General features: G+C 44.4%; 1 protein-coding gene across 1 annotated transcript in view; it reads left to right on the top strand.

The window, feature by feature from the left end:
• The first annotated feature begins 17753 nt into the window (after nt 1–17753).
• ARHGAP22 (Rho GTPase activating protein 22) overlaps nt 17754–18129 on the top strand; it is a 176160-nt gene continuing 175784 nt past the window's right edge. The window contains exon 1 of the mRNA XM_061161988.1: nt 17754–17859. The gene's annotated coding sequence lies outside the window, so the exon portion shown is untranslated. The remainder of the gene's footprint in view (nt 17860–18129) is intronic.

Genomic DNA, 18129 nt, shown 5'->3' with positions numbered 1-18129 from the left:
ACATGCGAGTCCCAGAGAGAAAGAAGAGAGAGAACAGAACCAAAAAAAATTTTGAAGAAAAATGTTTGAAATTTTCAGTTTGTTGAAAAACAGAAACTTGCAGATATAATAAGCTTAGCAAACTCCAAGAAGAACAAAATGGATAGCTCCTGAACATCAGAAATTTTAAAAAATTATCTTAACAATTAGAGAAAAGAAATCACACATTGGGGAACAAAAACAATATTAGGCATATGTTTTATCAGAAACAATGGAAGTCATCAAACAATGGATAGCTATCTCTTGTATACTAGAGGGAAAAAATTGTTAACCCAGTTATCCTTAAAAAAGTGAGGATGAAATAAAGTTATTTCCAGATGGATGACAGCTGAAATCATTCATTTACAAAAGATTTGCACTACAAGAAATTCTAAAGGAAGTTGTTGAGGCTAAAGATACCAGATGGAAACATGAATCTACAGAAAGGAAAGAAGAACACTATTAATGGCTGATATGTGAGCAAATGTAAACTATGTACTTTTTCTTGTCTTAACTTCTTCAAAAGACTATAACTGCTTAAATCAAAAAGTGTAACACTGTACTTTGGAATTTATACCATCTCCAGTTCATAGAAATTGTAGGTGAAACATAGATGACAACAATTGCACAAAAGATGGAATGAATGGAAACAAGCTGTTGTGAGGTTTTCACATTTTACATGAAATACTATTTTATTTAAAACTCTAAGTAATAACAAAACTGTGGTATTTATAACTTTGTGATGAAGGTGTCAAGAAAGTCAAAATTCAGTTCTAATCAACAAACTCACACTGAGCATCTATTCGGAGCCAGATCCCAGCTAGATCCTAGAGAAACAGAGATAGATAGAGCAATCTTGAATGAGGCAAACTTAACAACAGTTGTTCAAGTGGGCAGTCCAGTAATATGTCAGCCTTAACCTACTATTAAGGGAGAATGCATTTTGGTAGGCTATCAGTCTCTGTCATACTCTGTCATACTCTTTTCAAAGACATTATGTCTATACTCTGAACAACGTACAAAAAAATTAATAATATTTTTCTGACTTTTAAAATAAGCCATTGTAATTTTATACATGATACAAAAAAGTATAAGAAATAGAGAATAAAATAAAAGTTATTAATACTGTAAGTATCCTAAACAGCTAAGCACTAGCCATGTTGAGAACAGCTTAACATTTTTCCATATTGGCAAGAGTGTATTTCTTTGATCTCAATTTTTTCTTAATAAATTTAAAATTATGTCTTAAATTATACTTCATAGCCTATTTGGTCTTTTTTTCACTTAATTCATCATAAACTCTCTGCCATTTCATTATTACAATGTATTTTTTACACCAAGTTAGGATCAAGAGGAAGGAAGACTTTTTACACAGCAAGGGGGTATTTTTTTTTTAAAACCTGGAGAGAAAGCAACTTTCTTGAAACTAGTTGTATTTCCACATTCCCCATGAGGACTATGATGAACTCCAGAAAAAGAGGGTATTTTCTCAGAGATGAAGGGTGTCAGTCCTGGAACAACTGGAAAATGCCTCCATGGGACACCAGGAGCCCATGGGAACAATGCTAGCTACTGCTGCTGATGTGGGGAGACTTGGAAAAGGTAGAGAGGATTGGAAAACTACAAGTGGGCAACTATTCTAATTTTAATTTTCCAAAACAGCTGGAGGTTGGAATCTATAAATCCTTTCTGCAAAGGCAGTACTGGCATAATACTCAAAAGGGGCCCATCAAAAAAGATCAAGAAAAATTAGAAGATATGATTCAGTTAAATGCAGGCTATTCAATGCACTTCAATCAGCATAACAATTTGCCAGGATTAAGTCCTAAACTGGATTAAGTTCTACAGGCACAAACGATAGGTAGCAATGCCTTCCCCAAGGAAGCTTCAAACCAAGAACAACTTTTAGGCTAAACTTACTTATATTTCTTTAAAGAAAAATTTTTTTTTATTAAAGTATAGTTGATCTACAACTTTGTGTTAATTTCTGCTGTATAGCAAAGTGATTCAGTTATATATATATACATTAAAAACATTTTTCCATTATGGTTTATCATAGGATATTGAATATGGTTCCCTGTGATACCCAGTAGAATCTTATTGTTTATCCATTCTATATATAATAGCTTGCATCTGCTAATCCCAAACTCTTAATTCATTCCCGCCCCACTTGCCTTCCTTCTTGGCAACCACAGGTCTGTTCTCTCTGTGAGTCTGTTTCTGTTTCGTAGGTAGGTTCATTTGTGTCATATTTTAGATTCCACATATAAGTGATATCACCTGGTATTTATCTTTCTCTTTCTAACTTATTTCATTTAGTATGATCATCTCTAGTTCCATTCATGTTGCTGCAAATGTAACCTTACTTATCTTTGGTGGATGAGAAGGCATTGCATCACTGTGGGTGTGAGCTTCTGTAAGGCATTGGTTAAGGCCTCTCAGGGTTGACACTTCCATTTATTCCACCTCTGTCTCCTCAGCACCACCGTATGACTGACACGATGCAAGCTGTTGGGGTGATAAGATCCAGCCTATCTTTAGGGAATTTACAGATATCACACACACACACCATACAGATCTCAGCCACTATGCACAGCCACACATCTGTCATGCCAAAACGGTTTTATTTTGGGGAAGTAGGAATAGATGGCTGAAACTTCAGTTTAATTCTGAGTGACTTTATGCCCTCACACCATTAATGTGCCACTAACAGAAATTAGGCCCTCCCTAAAGATTCTTGACTTTCGGGGAGATCTCATGGGACGAGAGGGAGAGCATCAGGAAGAACCAGACTTGAAATTGGAGTTGACTGTAGCTTCTGGCAATAAGGAAAGTGAAATACTGCTTTTTGAAAAGATTCATGAGAAACCTTTTCAAGAAACAGTATAGAAACAACATGAACCTCCATGATAAAAATAAATCAGTCTCATTCCTACCTCATACCACATAGAAAAAAAAAAAATCAAGGTGTTTCTTAGATTGAAATGAAAAGGCTACAGACTTCCCTGGTGGTCCAGTGATTGAGACTTTGCCTTCAAATGCAGGGGGTGTGGGTTTGATCCCTGGTTAGGGAACTAAGATTCCACATGCCTCCTGATCAAAACATCAAACAATAAAACTGAAGTAATATTGTAACAAATTCAATAACCACTTGAAAAATGGGCCACCATCAAAAAAAAAAAAAAAAAAAAACCTTTAAAAGAAAAAAAAGGAAAAGCTAAAACTCTAATGCTCCTAGGAGAGTACCTAGGTAACCTGAGAATAAAGTTCCAAGCACGTCTAAGTAGTCAGGAACACCTCCCCTGGCACCAAGAGGACAGAGACTTCTGGGAGATGGCCCTGGAGGCCCCTCTTCCCCAAGAAGCAGATGGGCAGGAAGGGGGAGACACCCTGAGGAAGGGTTCGGGGATGTGCAGGAGGCCAGTGTTCCCAGCGCAGATATTATGGGAGGCACTGGATGGAACCATGCTCAGCTCTCCCGGGTGGTGACCAGTAGGATGAAACAGACCAGGGGCACCCAAGGGTCTGATATGCACCCTCAGAGGCCAGGCTGAGAACTAGGACTGACTCCATGGGCAAATGCTAAATGAGGACGCTGGTGGGCGGTGGTGTCTGGGCGTGGTGGCTTGGACATCTTGGAGGGAGGCTGGAGCAGAGAATGAAGAGAAGTTTCCCGAGATAAGACTTTGCCCCACTCTCCTTAGTGAAGCCTTAGGAATGGTCTGGATGGGAGATGAGTCCTCAACACCCTGACCCCTCAACCCCCACCCAGCTACCTAGATTCTTGGTGCTTCTTCTACACAACTTACTGGGTAGGTTTTTGGTGGGAGGCACCAAACGAGCGGCTGGCTTGGTCTTCGTGAGCAGGAGGTGCTGTCCTCTCACCCCCCACCCTTTGCATCTTTCCACATGAGGGACTCTGGCTGGCTCCCTCGCTGGCTCACGGCACTCACAGCAGAACACAGCCCCATGTCTTCCCCACACGAGGTCCAGCCTCACAGAGACGCTCTCTACTCTCCATCGCTGTGTGGATCAGTGAACACCTGGACCAACCAAATGTGGCCTGGATGGGACCTGGGAAGTGACTGTGATTAGGTCACTGTGGGCCAGTGGGTCAGGCCCCTGGTCAGAACAATCACTGGTGGTGCAAATGCCCGCCCATCTCACAGTGAGCAAACCTGGCTGCCCGGCTACAATGGCGCGCAGGCTGGGTGGGGGAAGCGGGTGCAGGGGAGGCTGTCTCATCTGTGACCGCCAGAGGCTCACACCCCAAAGCGGCCATCTGCAGCCAGTCACTGCCAAGACAGCCAAGCATGTTTTCTCCTTGAGCTGGAGGAGATGCTGGGTGACATGCTGCCGTGTCTGACTCTGGAGGGAGAGGGAGCCCAAGGCCTGGGAGGCTGAGGCTGGTGGGTTCAGAAGGGCTGGGTGAGGTTAGCAGCACTTCCCCACCCTTCCCCCAAGAACATCACTGAGAGGCAGGGTGGTGGAGCAGAAAGAGCAGAGCGAGCGAGCGAGCTTCCGTTCTTGGAGGTGTGAACTCTTGTCTGTCAAGGTCGGGTGCCTCTCTGTGGAGGAGCCTCCCTCCTAGCTCCTGCCAAGACTGATGAGGTGATGTAAAGGAAGGGAAGCAGCTTTATCATGTCCCAGGGCCAGTCCTGGGGTCCTGTGTCCTCTGTCACGGGGCACAGACCCCAATGCTTCCACAGCCTTCCTGGGGGCCCCTGTGCTTTGGCACAGCCCGCTCCAGTAGGGACTTTCGGTTACAGTGGACGAGGCGGGCACTGGGTACTGCAGATGGGGCTGGCTGCACGCTTCAGCAGCCGCGTTGCCAGGTGGTCCGCGGCCCCTGGGGGCCTCCGCTCAGGCGCAGCTCCCGGACGTGCCCTGCAGAACAAGACCTTGCGGAAGAGATCAGCGTGAGCGCCACACTGCAGCAGGAGCAGGGCGGCCACACGTCCCACCAGAGGCTCTGAGCCACATGGACCCTGTGTCTCCCCGACCCCCACCCCCACTCCCAGAGCATCGTTCCCCGCGGCCACAAGGCCTTCCCGAGGAAGGGTCGGGTCCAGGACCAGCCACACCGTGCTGGGGAGCGGATGGGGAAGCGCAGCAGGGAAAACGCTATCACAGGCTGTTTCCTCATCTGAAAATGAAGACAGTTATAGCAATGTCATACGGACTGTGTGTTGTTGAAAATTAAATGTGCGTCACTGCGTAAAGCTGGCAGGTCAGGGCACCCTCCCCTTCCCACCAGGGCCCTGCTTGGGGTGACTACAGAGAACAATTCGAGGGACCTCAAGGGACTAACAAGGGGCCGGGGGGTTCCTTCCTCGCCTAGCCCTGCCCCTAAATATCTGGGAAACAGCCCCCGCTCCTACAGGCTGTATACTGCCCCCTGCTGGAGGTACTGTGAGCCGCGAGGTTCTCTAAGGTGGGAACCTGAGGCATGGACTTCTTATTTAGGGAAGCACCGCATTTCCTGGAGGGGAGGAGGGATGACCAAAACAGGAACTTGCCATAATAAGCCGCCAAAACGTAGGGCTCGGAGTAAGGAGTTTAACCGCCCTGGACTTTCCTTTTCATGCACATGAATTTAGGGTAATGAAGAATAATTTATAAGAATGCATCACATGGCCAAGTGCAATGCGCAGCACATTGTGAATATGTACGGCCACTCCCCTGTGTAACAAGAGAATCCCCCTGGCTGGCAAGCAAAGGTGGAGCCCATGGAGACTGGAAAGAGGGATTAAATATGACTTCGGGCCTTTCGGGATGTTTGCATATGTGGTCGAAAGCAAACTATACTGTAAAAGGGATTACCTCAAAATATATAGGGTCCAGGCCAAAAGTTGCTTTTTTTAAACAGTGCAAAGTGACGGTGAAAGTCATTTAGTCATGTCTGACTCTTTGCAACCCCATGGTCTGGGACCTGCCAGGCTTCTCTGTCCATGAGATTTCCCAGGCAAGAATACTGGAGTGGGTTGCCATTCCCTTCTCCAGGGGATGGAACCCGGGTCTCCTGCATTGCCGGCAGATTCTTTACCATCTGAGCCACCGCTTTTAACAGTACTTATGTTTTTGTTTTTTTGTAATTTTTACTTATAAAATTATACCTACACATGGAAGTAAAATTCAGTTTATAAGAACATAAAAAGTAGTTTCCCTTTTGTCTATAACCATTCTCTCCTTTGCCCAAATAATGACTAGAAGCCATTGCTTTTCGATCTTCTGATGGTTACCATTACAACTTTAATACTTTTCCTTTAGGATTAATTTTAGACTGTACCTTTAGACCTACCTGCAGACTTGAAAAATAAGAAAATTAGCATGCTTACACTATTTTTTTCCCTCTCCTATATGCCTTCCTGATTTGTAATTATATTTTTATTTTATTCCTCTAAATGTTGCCTTTCCAGCTTTGTTCATCGCATTTTTATAATTCCCTCTAATAATTTCCTTTCTGACTTTGAACAGTGTATTCACTTTTCCATGTACTCAATTAAAACTGTTTACTGCTCTGCAAGACAAGGATACTAGCTTAGCTATTCTTCTTTCCTCCTCCCCTTATTTTTGTTTCTTATATCATTGTTTTCATATCATCATGGTTTAAAATATTTCTGTTAGCTAACTAAAAGAATCTTCCTTGCTTTATCAATACATCGATTCTGAAAACTAGAAAATGAATAAACCACATTGACAATATTGTGGTTTCAAATATAATATTCACTCTAGAACCAAAAAACATAATTGACTCAGAGAGAAGGAAAATATTCCTGTGTTATTAAAACTTCACAGTTAATTACATGTTATATAAACTTATCAATAGGCAAATTATATTTAAAACAAAGGTAGTAAGTACTCAGAATCAACTCACTTAGTTACATTTTGCTTTTGGTTCTGTTGAGGTCACCAGTACCTCACACACCTATGTGGTGGACATGCTTTATCTCTGCACTTAGTGATGTCATGCTGGTATTTTTTAAACTGGCCATGATAGGAGAATTTACACTATGGAAACTGGAAAATGCTACCAACAAGTGCTTAAATTATTATTTTGTTGACTGACCTTAATACGGTAGTGGAGAAAGCGTTAGTAATGTTGTTCAGTTGCTTGGTCATGTCCAACTCTTTGTGACCCCATGGACTGCAGCACACCAGGCTTCCCTTTCCTTCACCATCTCCCGGAGTTTGCTCAAACTCATGTCCATTGAGTTTGTGATGCCATCCAACCATCTTGTCCTCTGTCATCCCCTTCTCCTCCTGCCCTCAATCTTACCCAGCATCAGAGTCTTTTTCAGTGAGTCAGCTCTTCCTATCAGGTAGCCAACCAAAGTATTGGAGCTTCAAGTTCATCATCAGTCTTTCCAATGAATATTCAAGGTTGATTTCATTTAGGATTGACTGGTTTGAACTCCTTGTTGTCCAAGAGACTCTCAAGAGTCTTCTCCAACACCATGGTTCAAAAGCATCAATTCTTTGGCTCTCAGTTTTATTTATGGTCCAACTCTAACATCCATACATGACTATTGGAAAAGCCATAGCTTTGACTACATGGACCTTTGTCAGAAAAGTAATGTCTTTGCTTTTTAATACACTGTCTAAGTTTGTCATAGCTTTTCTTCCAAGGAGCAAGCATCTTTTAATTTCATGGCTGCAGTCACCATCTGCAGTGATTTTGGAGCCCCAAAAAATAAAGTCGCTCACTGTTTCCATTGTTTCCCCAACTATTTGCCATGAAGAGATGGGACCAGATGCCATGATCTTAGTTTTGGATGTTGAGTTTTAAGCCAGTTTTTTCATTCTCCTCTTTCACCTTCATCAAGAGGCTCTTTAGTTCTTCTTGGCTATCTGCCATAAGGGTGGTGTCATCTGCATATCTGAGGTTATTGATATTGCTCCCCACAGTCTTGATTCCAGCTTGTGCTTCATCCAGCTCAGCATTCTGTATTAGTAATGTAGATTAAAGTTAAATTGTGCTGAGTCTATAGCTATCATGTTGTGAACAGCACTTAAAAAAACTGAGAAAATATTTTTCCAGTGTCTGAAAATGATTATCCAATTCAACAAAAGTCACTCAGAACATTGGCAATGGAGAAAAGTTCTGACATACATAGTGTTAAATCTGATAATTGTTTAAGGAATATAATCTGTATGAGGATGAGAAATAGTTTTACATATTAGATTTAATGACTAGAAATTATTTGGTAAAGCCTTGTGTATCAGGATGCAACTCCATTTGTCAAATACTGGTTAAACTGAGACTATACCTTGGCTACATAGTCAAGAGTTTGGCAAAAATTAATGAGTGTTGTCTATAAGAATCAATTGGCCATATAGAATTTGCAATAGAGAATCATATATTTCCTTATTATTTCTAAATTATATGCTACACATCAGTAAAATTTATAATAAACTTAGGCAGAGTGTTCAAGAGCCAGTTGTTAGCATTTACCAGCACACCACTATCTCAGAGGCTCGCTGATTCCACCATTATATCACATAGGAAATTAGGAGGAAATGGAGAGAAACGCCTTCTCCTCCCATGCTTCAGGCCAGCGTGGTCCCAGGGACCACAGCACTCATCAGAAGGACAGCCAGGACTCTTCATGGAGGACAGGGAAATAAAGGCTGGGAAACAGCAGTGCTGACAGGGCAGGTCATGCCTCTCTGAGCCTTCACCCATACATCTCTAAAAAGGGACTGCTGATCCCACCCCCTTGGCCTGTTGGGGCATCTGTGAGTATGTGCAGTCGGCAGTGGAAGGGCTTGCTTCTGAAGGCAGGTGTCCCTGTCCCCACCACCAGCTACCAACAGAACCTGTAGCCCAAACAACACAGGGTCACCCACTGCCAGGCTCCCCCAGAGACCATGGGAAGCTGCCAGCACCGGAGCCATTGCAGAGGCTGGCCTGATTCTGAAGGAAGAGGAAGGGACAGGGAGGCAAGGCCACTTCTGCTTTCTGCTCACACCCACTGAGGTAGCAGCCCAGGGAGCACATTTGAATTCTCAAACCTTAGCTGCAGGTTCACCAAGTTCTGAAGGAAAACTGACAGGCAGTTTCATTACAGCTCACTATGGCAGAGTCCTCTGAAGAGGCACCTTTTTGTCCTTCTGGAGAACCATAAAATGTGGGGATGATTGCTCGTTGTTTGGGGTGGACATGACTGTGTGACTATGACCCACAGAGACTGCCCCTTTCCTTCAGACCTTCTTTTCAGAAAACCCCAAACTTCATTTTATTTACCATTCTGTGAATCTATCCTAAGGAAATGACCCACTATTCAGAAAAAATTTCTTATATATCTACCTCAAATCTTTCTAAAATAATGGAATAAGGTGGAGACATAAGTAAATGCAAAAGCAAACATTTGTGTGAAAATATGCTCTCTGCATGTTGGAAATAATGTGAAATGTTTGATTACAGAAGACTTTAAAACAACCTGTTATACAGTCATTAATACACCATTTCAGATGTTATTTTTAATACCATGATGAAATGCTTGATTTATATGTTCAGCTAAGGAGCAAATTGGGGCTTCCTAGGTGGTTTAGTGGTAAAGAATCCACCTGTCAATCAGGAGACGCAGGTTCAATCCCTGGGCCAGGAAGATCCCCTGGAGGAGGACATGACAACCCACTCCAGGATTCTTGCCTGGAGAATCCCATGGACAGAGGAGCCTGTAGGGCTACAGCCCATGGGTCACAAAGAGTCGGACATGACTGAGTGACTTAGCACACACACCCAGTGACCAAACAACAAGAAGCAGATTGGCAGCATTATGGCTGTGAGACTGGCCCTGGGATCAGGGCACTTGGGTTGAGTCCTGCCTCTACACCTCGTTAGCTGCCTGACCTTGGGCAAATCACTTCAGCTCCTTAAACCTCAGCTTTCTCATTGGTACAAGGGACCCCAGCCATACCCTTCTTCATGGGTGGGTGTGAGGACAATGGGGATTCTCAGCACCTGGTATATGGCAAGTCTTCAGCATTATCTATAACCAGCATTATTGTTGCATTCGTGGCAAAATCTGTCCACATAATATACTAAAGGGACATGTCACAGAATGCCCCTAGAAGTTATTGCAGGGTGGAGCAACAGGGAGAGATGTCTTATCCCCATTCCTGCCTTTCTGGGGTAGGATTGTTTCTCCTCCCCTGCCCCTATAGCACCTTACACTTGCCCACTGCATCTCTTCTGCAAATCGCTGTTAGCATTGCCTCCTTGCTTTTCCGGTTTGTGAACTCTTGAGTCAGGGACTCTTTCTTGCTCATTCTGTAGCCCCTGCCCCAAGCACAGAACCTGGCAAACAGTAGGTGCTCAATCAAACATATAATTGTCAAATGTTTCCAAGTTTTATTGAAGAGTGTCTCAGATAACCACTGGTGTGTGACAAAATATAATGGCTTAAAATAGTAGCTGTGTGTTGTATCTCACGATTCCATGGGACAGGAAGCAGCCAGGGCTCAGCTGGGCAGTTCTTTCACTCCACATAGTGCGGGCTGGGGGCCACTACCTGCATTCACTTGGGGGCTGGGAGGGGCTGGAATATCCAAGAATCTTTATTCACAAGACTGGTACTTTGGGGCTCCTGGCAACTTTTCTTTCCCCACATGGCCTCTTCTCACTCACTGGACTAGAACACAGGCTTTTAACCACAGGGCAGCTGGACTCCCAGGGAAAGAAAATGAAGATGACAGATTTCTTAGAGGCTATGTGCAGAAATTTCAGAGCATCATGTCCCACCTCTTGATGGGAGAAGGGGAATTATATATACTAATTATCATATGCATTTTGCCTTTTGATCTTTAGAGAAATCTTTAAAAGGATGATAAATAATATACATTAGCAAACTTTTAACATCCTAAGATGACCTTTCTATGAACATACATAATAGATTCAGTTCAGTTCAGTCCAGTTTAGTTCAGCCGCTCAGTCGTGTCCGACTCTTTGTGACTCCATGAATCGCATCATGCCAGGCCTCCCTGTCCATCACCAACTCCCGGAGTCTACCCAAACCCATGTCCATTGAGTTGGTGATGCCATCCAGCCACCTCATTCTCTGTTGTCCCCTTCTCCTCCTGCCCCCAATCCTTCCCAGCATTAGGGTCTTTTCCATTGAGTCAACTCTTCGCATGAGGTGCCAAAGTACTGGAGTTTCAGCTTCAACATCAGTCCCTCCAATGAACACCCAGGACTGATCTCCTTTAGGATGGACTGGTTGGATATTCATGCAGTCCAAGGGACTCTCAAGAGTCTTCTCCAACATCACAGTTCAAAAGCATCAATTCTTTGGCTCTCAGCTTTCTTCACCATCCAACTCTCACATCCATATATGACTATTGGAAAAACCATAGCCTTGACTAGATGGACCTTTGTTAGCAAAGTAATGTCTCTGCTTTTAAATATGCTATCCAGGTTGGTCATAACTTTCCTTCCAAGGAGTAAGCGTCTTTTAATTTCATGGCTGCAATCACCATTAGGAATGTATATAGTTGCTTTTAGTGAGTATTCACTATTTTATATTCTATGTTTTGAACTTTTCATTTTGAAATGATAATAGAGTCACAGGAAGTTGCAAAAATTATCCAGAGTTCCCACATACCTTCTCCCTAGTCTCCCTCAATGACTACATCCCAAGTAAATATACTACTATATCAAAACCAGGAAACTGGCACATCTGATTGCTTTTCTACCTCCCAAGCTTTGCTATTAGGTGTTTATAGTTTCAAGACTTTTGCATCTCTGAGACTTGTTGCTCTTATCATCTTGTGTTGACAATCTTTGTCCTCAATAAAGCTCTCTCCTTATTCTATTTTATTTCATATTAGTATTATTACAAAGTTTTCTTGTAGCTACTATTTGGCTGGTGTATCATTTTCAATTCATTTATTTTCAATATTTCTGTGTTCTTATAGTTTAAGTCTCTTGCATACAGCTATAATTTTAAAATCAAACCTAAGTATCTCCAGCTTTTAATATGTGAGCTTAATCTATTTACATCTACTATGATACTGACAGAGTTATACCTATATTTTACTTTCTTCTTTGGGGTTTCCATTTGCCATGATTGTCCTTTCAAGTTTTTTTTTTCCCTCCCTTTCTTCCTCCTGTTGAATGTATTAGTCCTTTTTTCTGTCTTTATCTCCCTCTACTGGTTCAGAAGTTATACATTCTGCTTTTTCACTTGTTACTTTTCAAATTTTAGCATTTATATTTGACTTTAAAATGTCTAGTACCTCATTGTACAATACAGTAAGGCGTAGCCTCCTTTGGCTATTTAGCAGTTGAAATGGGATCAACCAAACCATTAATTTTTATTTTAATTAATTTAAATTATTATTTTAAAATTGATATACAATACAGTTATTGAAAAGCTTTTATAGATGTTTGGAGCAATTTGGATAGATGAATCACCTCTTTCAACACTAAATTTTGTGAAATCTAAATATAGGTGAAATATTTCCAATGGAAATTCAGCATCTAAATTGAGATTTACATTATAAATGTAAATAGCATACAAGATCTTGGAAAACTTAGTATATAAAGAATATAAAATATTTTTTTCCAGCCCTTCACTTTTAGTCTGTATGTGTCTCTTGTTTTGAGGTGGGTCTCTTGTAGACAGCATATATAGGGCTCTTGTTTTTGTATCCATTCAGCCAATCTTTGTCTTTTGGTTGGGGCATTCAACCCATTTACATTTAGGGTAATTATTGATAGGTGTGGTCCCGTTGCCATTTACTTTGTTGTTTTGGGTTCACGTTTATACAACCTTTCTGCATTTCCTGTCTAGAGAAGATCCTTTAGCATTTGTTGAAGAGCTGGTTTGGTGGTGCTGCATTCTCTCAGCTTTTGCTTATCTGTAAAGCTTTTGAATTCTCCTTCATATCTGAATGAGATCCTTGCTGGATACAGTAATCTAGGTTGTAGGTTATTCTCTTTCATTATTTTCAGTACGTCCTGCCATTCCCTTCTGGCCTGGAGGGTTTCTATTGCTGTTATCCTTATGGTAATCCCTTTGTGTGTTATTTGTTGTTTCTCCCTTGCTGCTTTTAATATTTGTTCTTTGTGTTTGATCTTTGTTAATTTGATTAATATGTGTCTTGGGGTGTTTCACCTTGGGTTTATCCTGTTTGGGACTCTCTGGGTTTCTTGGACTTGGGTGGCTATTTCCTTCCCCATTTTAGGGAAGTTTTCAGCTATTATCTCCTCGAGTATTTTCTCATGGCCTTTCTTTTTGTCTTCTTCTTCTGGAACTCCTATGATTCGAATGTTGGGGCGTTTCACATTGTCCCAGAGGTCCCTGAGGTTGTCCTCATTTCTTTTGATCCTTTTTTCTTTTTTCCTCTCTGCTTCATTTATTTCCACCATTTTATCTTCTACCTCACTTATCCTATCTTCTGCCTCCGTTATTCTACTCTTGGTTCCCTCCAAAGTGTTTTTGATCTCATTCATTGCATTATTCATTTTTAATTGACTCTTTTTTCTTTCTTCTAGGTCTTTATTAAACATTTCTTGTATCTTTTCAATCTTTGTTTCCAGGCTATTTATCTGTAACTCCATTTTGAACTCTGTGGGAGAATGTGAGGGTGGGATATTTCAAAAGAACAGCATGTATACTATCTATGGTGAAACAGATCACCAGCCCAGGAGGGATGCATGAGACAAGTGCTCGGGCCTGGTGCACTGGGAAGACCCAGAGGAATCGGGTGGAGAGGGAGGTGGGAGGGGGGGTCGGGATGGGGAATACATGTAAATCTATGGCTGATTCATATCAATGTATGACAAAACCCACTGAAATGTTGTGAAGTAATTAGCCTCCAACTAATAAAAAAAAAAAAAGAAAAAAAAAAGAATATAAAATCATTCAGTAGTAACATTTATATTGGTTACATGTTGAAATGATAAAATTTTGCATATATTGCATTAAATAAAATATATTATTAAACTAACTTCACCTCCTTCTCTTTTGAAGGTGGCTGCTAACAAAGTTTTGATTACATGTGTGGCTCACATTATGTCTATATTGGACAGTGCTCAACCATAGCTAAAGCCCAGGTACCCAGGAGTCTGGATGCTCTGATTCTCCCGTCTTGTTGCAGATGTCACTGTGTTCACTATTGTCTATCATGTCATATGTGATTTTGTTTCCACCCTATTCTTCAAACCCCCACCTTAATTTTCTACTCTCATTTCTTTCATACATAATGATGATTCAGGCTTACCAAAATGTTTGCTGACTTCATCCTCCACCTGTGTACCCGACATCCCATGCTTTCTTCACTGATGAGCTCTTCTCACCCAGCTTCCAGGGGCCACACTGCCCGCTGCTTTGTTTTTCTCAATGTCATCAGTGATCCCGAGGACTCAGACCACAGGCAGAGACCCACCTGCCACAGCTGCCAGGGCCGCTGTGCTTCTGTTAGAACCCAGCTCCTCCTCTATCTCAGCGGAGCCGCAAAAGCCTGCAGGTCCGGGAGGTGCTCTGCGCAGCCACCACGCCCTGCTGACCGCCGCTTGCCACACTCACACTTGCCTCTGACTCGAGTGGGATTGCGGCTGGGGCAGCACCTTGTGCATTCCTCTTAGTTCCCTCCCAGAAAGTACATCTGATGATCCTGGCCATACCCTGAGGACAACAGGCCTCAGTGCCCCAGCTACAAGAGCTATAGTAAAGCATCTTCCCCTGTGCTATGGTCTTGGGGACCATTCCCCAGTGCCCATGTTGCTACTCACATACACATCCCAGCTCCGTAGACCCAGGGCCTGGATGTTCAGTTCAGTTCAGTCGCTCAGTCGTGTCCAACTCTTTGCGACCCCATGAACCACAGCACGCCAGGCCTCCCTGTCCATCACCAACTCCCGGAGTCTACCCAAACCCATGTCCATTGAGTCGGTGATGCCATCCAACCATCTCATCCTCTGTCGTCCCCTTCTCCTCCTGCCCTCAATCTTTCCAGCATCAGGGTCTTTCTTCGCATCAGGTGGCCAAAGTATTGGAGTTTCAGCTTCAACATCAGTCCTTCCAATGAACACCCAGGACTGATCTCCTTTAGGATGGACTGGTTGGATCTCCTTGCAGTCCAAGGGACTCTCAAGAGTCTTCTCCAACACCACAGTTCAAAAGCATCAATTCAGCCTGGATGAGGGTGAAGCAAGTGAGGCACTCACAGCCTCCTTAAAATTTGTACCCTAGATGCCTCACTCGCCTTACCCGAGTCCCAGCCCTGAACTCCCCCGGAAGTATGTGTTTCCCTGCATAATAGGCGCTATGCAGGTGACTCCTCTGAGCTCCCTGAGGCCAACAGAGCCTCTCCCACCCCACAGAAGGGCCTCCTCAGATTGGTGGTGGCTCACAGCTGAAAAACCCAGGAATGCTGGAAGAAGTGTGTGGAGACTGCCATCTTGTGGCCGCAGTTGCCAATTACAGTCAGGATTACTCAGTACCCATATTATAATTGGGCTTCCCTGGTGGATCAGTCGGTAAAGAATCTGCCTGCAAAGCAGGAGATCCGGGTTTGATCCCTGGGTCAGGAAGGTCCCCTGGCGAAGGGAATGGCTACCCACTCCAGTATTCTTACCTGGAGAACTCCATGAACAGAGGAGCCCGGTGGGCTAGCAACTAACACTTTCACATTATAATTAGCTTGGTGTTTCTTTTCTTTCTAGTAGTTGTTTGTTTGTTTGGCTGCACTGGGTTCCAGTTGCAGCACATGAGGTCTTCAACCTTCATTACGGCACGTGAACTCCAAGTTGTGGCATGTGGGATCTAGTTCCCTAACCACGGGTTGAACCTGGGCCCCATGCATTGGGAGCACAGAGTCTTAACCACTGGACCACTACTATCTACTAAGCTGGGATGTGTATGTGAGTAGCAACATGAGCACTGGGGAATGGTCCCCAAGACCTTACAAGAGAGGAAGATGCTTTGCCGTAGCTCTCAGGTGGGACCCTTTTGGTTGGGGCACGAATGCCCCTCATCCCAGTGTTTCTTCTACCTAATACTGGGAAACCTCTTCAAAAGAAGGTGGAAACAATCTCTGGGCTCCAGCATCAACTTCAGTACTTAAACTCATAAAACAATATGTAGCCTTCCTATGCTTACAACTTATAGCAACTAGAAAAACCAAACAACTTTGCTAGATAAAAAACAAACAAAAACCCCCTAGGAACTCTTAATGAAATGTGACTTACAGTGTGTTTCTAGGTGAATTTGTGACTGCTGGGGTTCACTGGCTCACTGAACAGAGGCCGCCAGAGGATTGTTGTGTGGTCACCCTGATTTCTGGGGGTTTTCAGGCCCACAGAGCCCCTACACAGAACCTTTTCTTTCGTGGAAGCCAGTTAACTCAGTGATGGTGACGGATTTCCTGGCGAGGCTGTGGGTCCTCACCCAGTCACCCAGGAGGTCTCAGAAAAGTCCCATACTCTGGCTGCTGGCTCCCCCAGAGATCCGCTTCACAGGCCCAACATGCTAAACATTACAGACAGATGCATTCTGTGTCAGCTGCTGCCAATTTGATTTTAAATACAAATTCAAATTCAGGCATTAAAATGACCTGGGAGAGTTTGACTTTAAGGTGGTAATCCCACCTTCTAAAAAGGGCTTACTTTTTCATTTATTGTGTTAAATTACAATACAGAGTTTCTTAAACTGTGCAGGAAACCCAATTTAAGAACCAAACACTGCTTTAATCAATGCTGCCACTGAAGATGGAGGAATATGGAGGAATCCAGCCCTTCATGGGTCCCTGTTCAGTGCTGAGGCCTCACGGCCGTGAGAACTAGCACCAGCAAGTTCTCTGCATGACTTACCTCCTCAATCCTCACAACAGACCCTGGAGTCAGCTACATTATTATTCTTATTTTACAGAGTGAGAATGGGGTGCAGAGAGACAGCATAACTAACCCAGCTGGGAAGTGTCCACGGCAGGACTCAAATTCAATGGTACTTGACTCCAACACCCTCGTTCTTTCCACGCCAGCTCTACTGCCTCCCCCAGAAGGCCTGGACAGACAGTTAGCACTCCCTGGTGCAAGCGCAGAGAAGGCCCGGTCTGCTGTTTTCCAGCTGAGTCCCCCTAGGAAGGTCAGGAGCAGGACATTACATCTTGCTCCTCAGGATCCTGAGCTCTGGCCCTTGCATCAGGTCATGAGCCTCCTTACCTGTGAGAGCAGTGCCTCTCCACCATGGCCCACCCCGCCCCCTCCCAGCAGTCCCCAAGGGCTGGCAAGAGGTTATCACAGTGCTTAGGGTGAGTGATCACCCGCCTTGGCCACCATCCCCTCCCTGAGCCTGGAGTGACGGAGCCTCCCCCCTAGCCCCTGCTCTGCCCAGATGCCAGTCCATGGCCAGTTCCCCTTGCCTGGGTCAGGGAGGACAAGAGTGAGGGGCCACTCTGAGTCCAGAAGAGGGGGAGGTAGCTCTTTGCCTACCAGTGCCCCACTGGGAGGCAGGAGACTGAGGACCACCTGCCTACTTCCCTCCTTAGCCTTGGTTTTCAAACGCTTTGCAGTCAGCCGCAGACCTTGGTTTCAAGTCTCAGAGATGCAATCCGTCACCTTGGGAGATGGACTGAACGTTTCTGACCTGCTTCCCAATCCACAGACTGGGGACGTCTGGGTGATACTGGAACTTCGGGAAGTGGCTCAGCTCCTCCCTTTGCAACCTGCGGGCTCCTCCCCTGCTAATGACTTTCCAGCCCCAACTTCCTCCCCTCACTCCAGACAGAACTGGATCAGCTGCGTGCAATTCAGCTCCTCTGCTTGGAGGAAGCCTGCACTGGAAGCCCCGGGAAGGCCGTATACCCTGCGAGCCGCCTCTGGCACCCGGAAAGGTGAGGCTACAGATGAGGGTGGGGCGAGTTGGCATTTGCGGGTCCAGGGGCCGGGAGGGATGCAGAGATGGGGCTGCGAGGGAGAGGTCCAGGGGCGTGGGAAGCAGTGCGTGAGGGTGCCCACCGGGGGGCGCGCTGCACCAAGTCAAACCCCAGGCTGGCGACCGCGAGCCGCCCTGCCCCATCCTTTCCTGGCAGAGGTCAGCCTCAGCCGTGGAATATTTCCTGAGCCGAGGCTGCGGCAGCCTCTTAGCAGGCCAAGGACGGCCA

The sequence above is a fragment of the Dama dama genome, chromosome 15 (genome assembly GCF_033118175.1).
Source record: "Dama dama isolate Ldn47 chromosome 15, ASM3311817v1, whole genome shotgun sequence".
Classification (NCBI taxonomy): Eukaryota; Metazoa; Chordata; class Mammalia; order Artiodactyla; family Cervidae; genus Dama; species Dama dama.
This window is presented reverse-complemented; position numbering and strand designations above follow the sequence as displayed.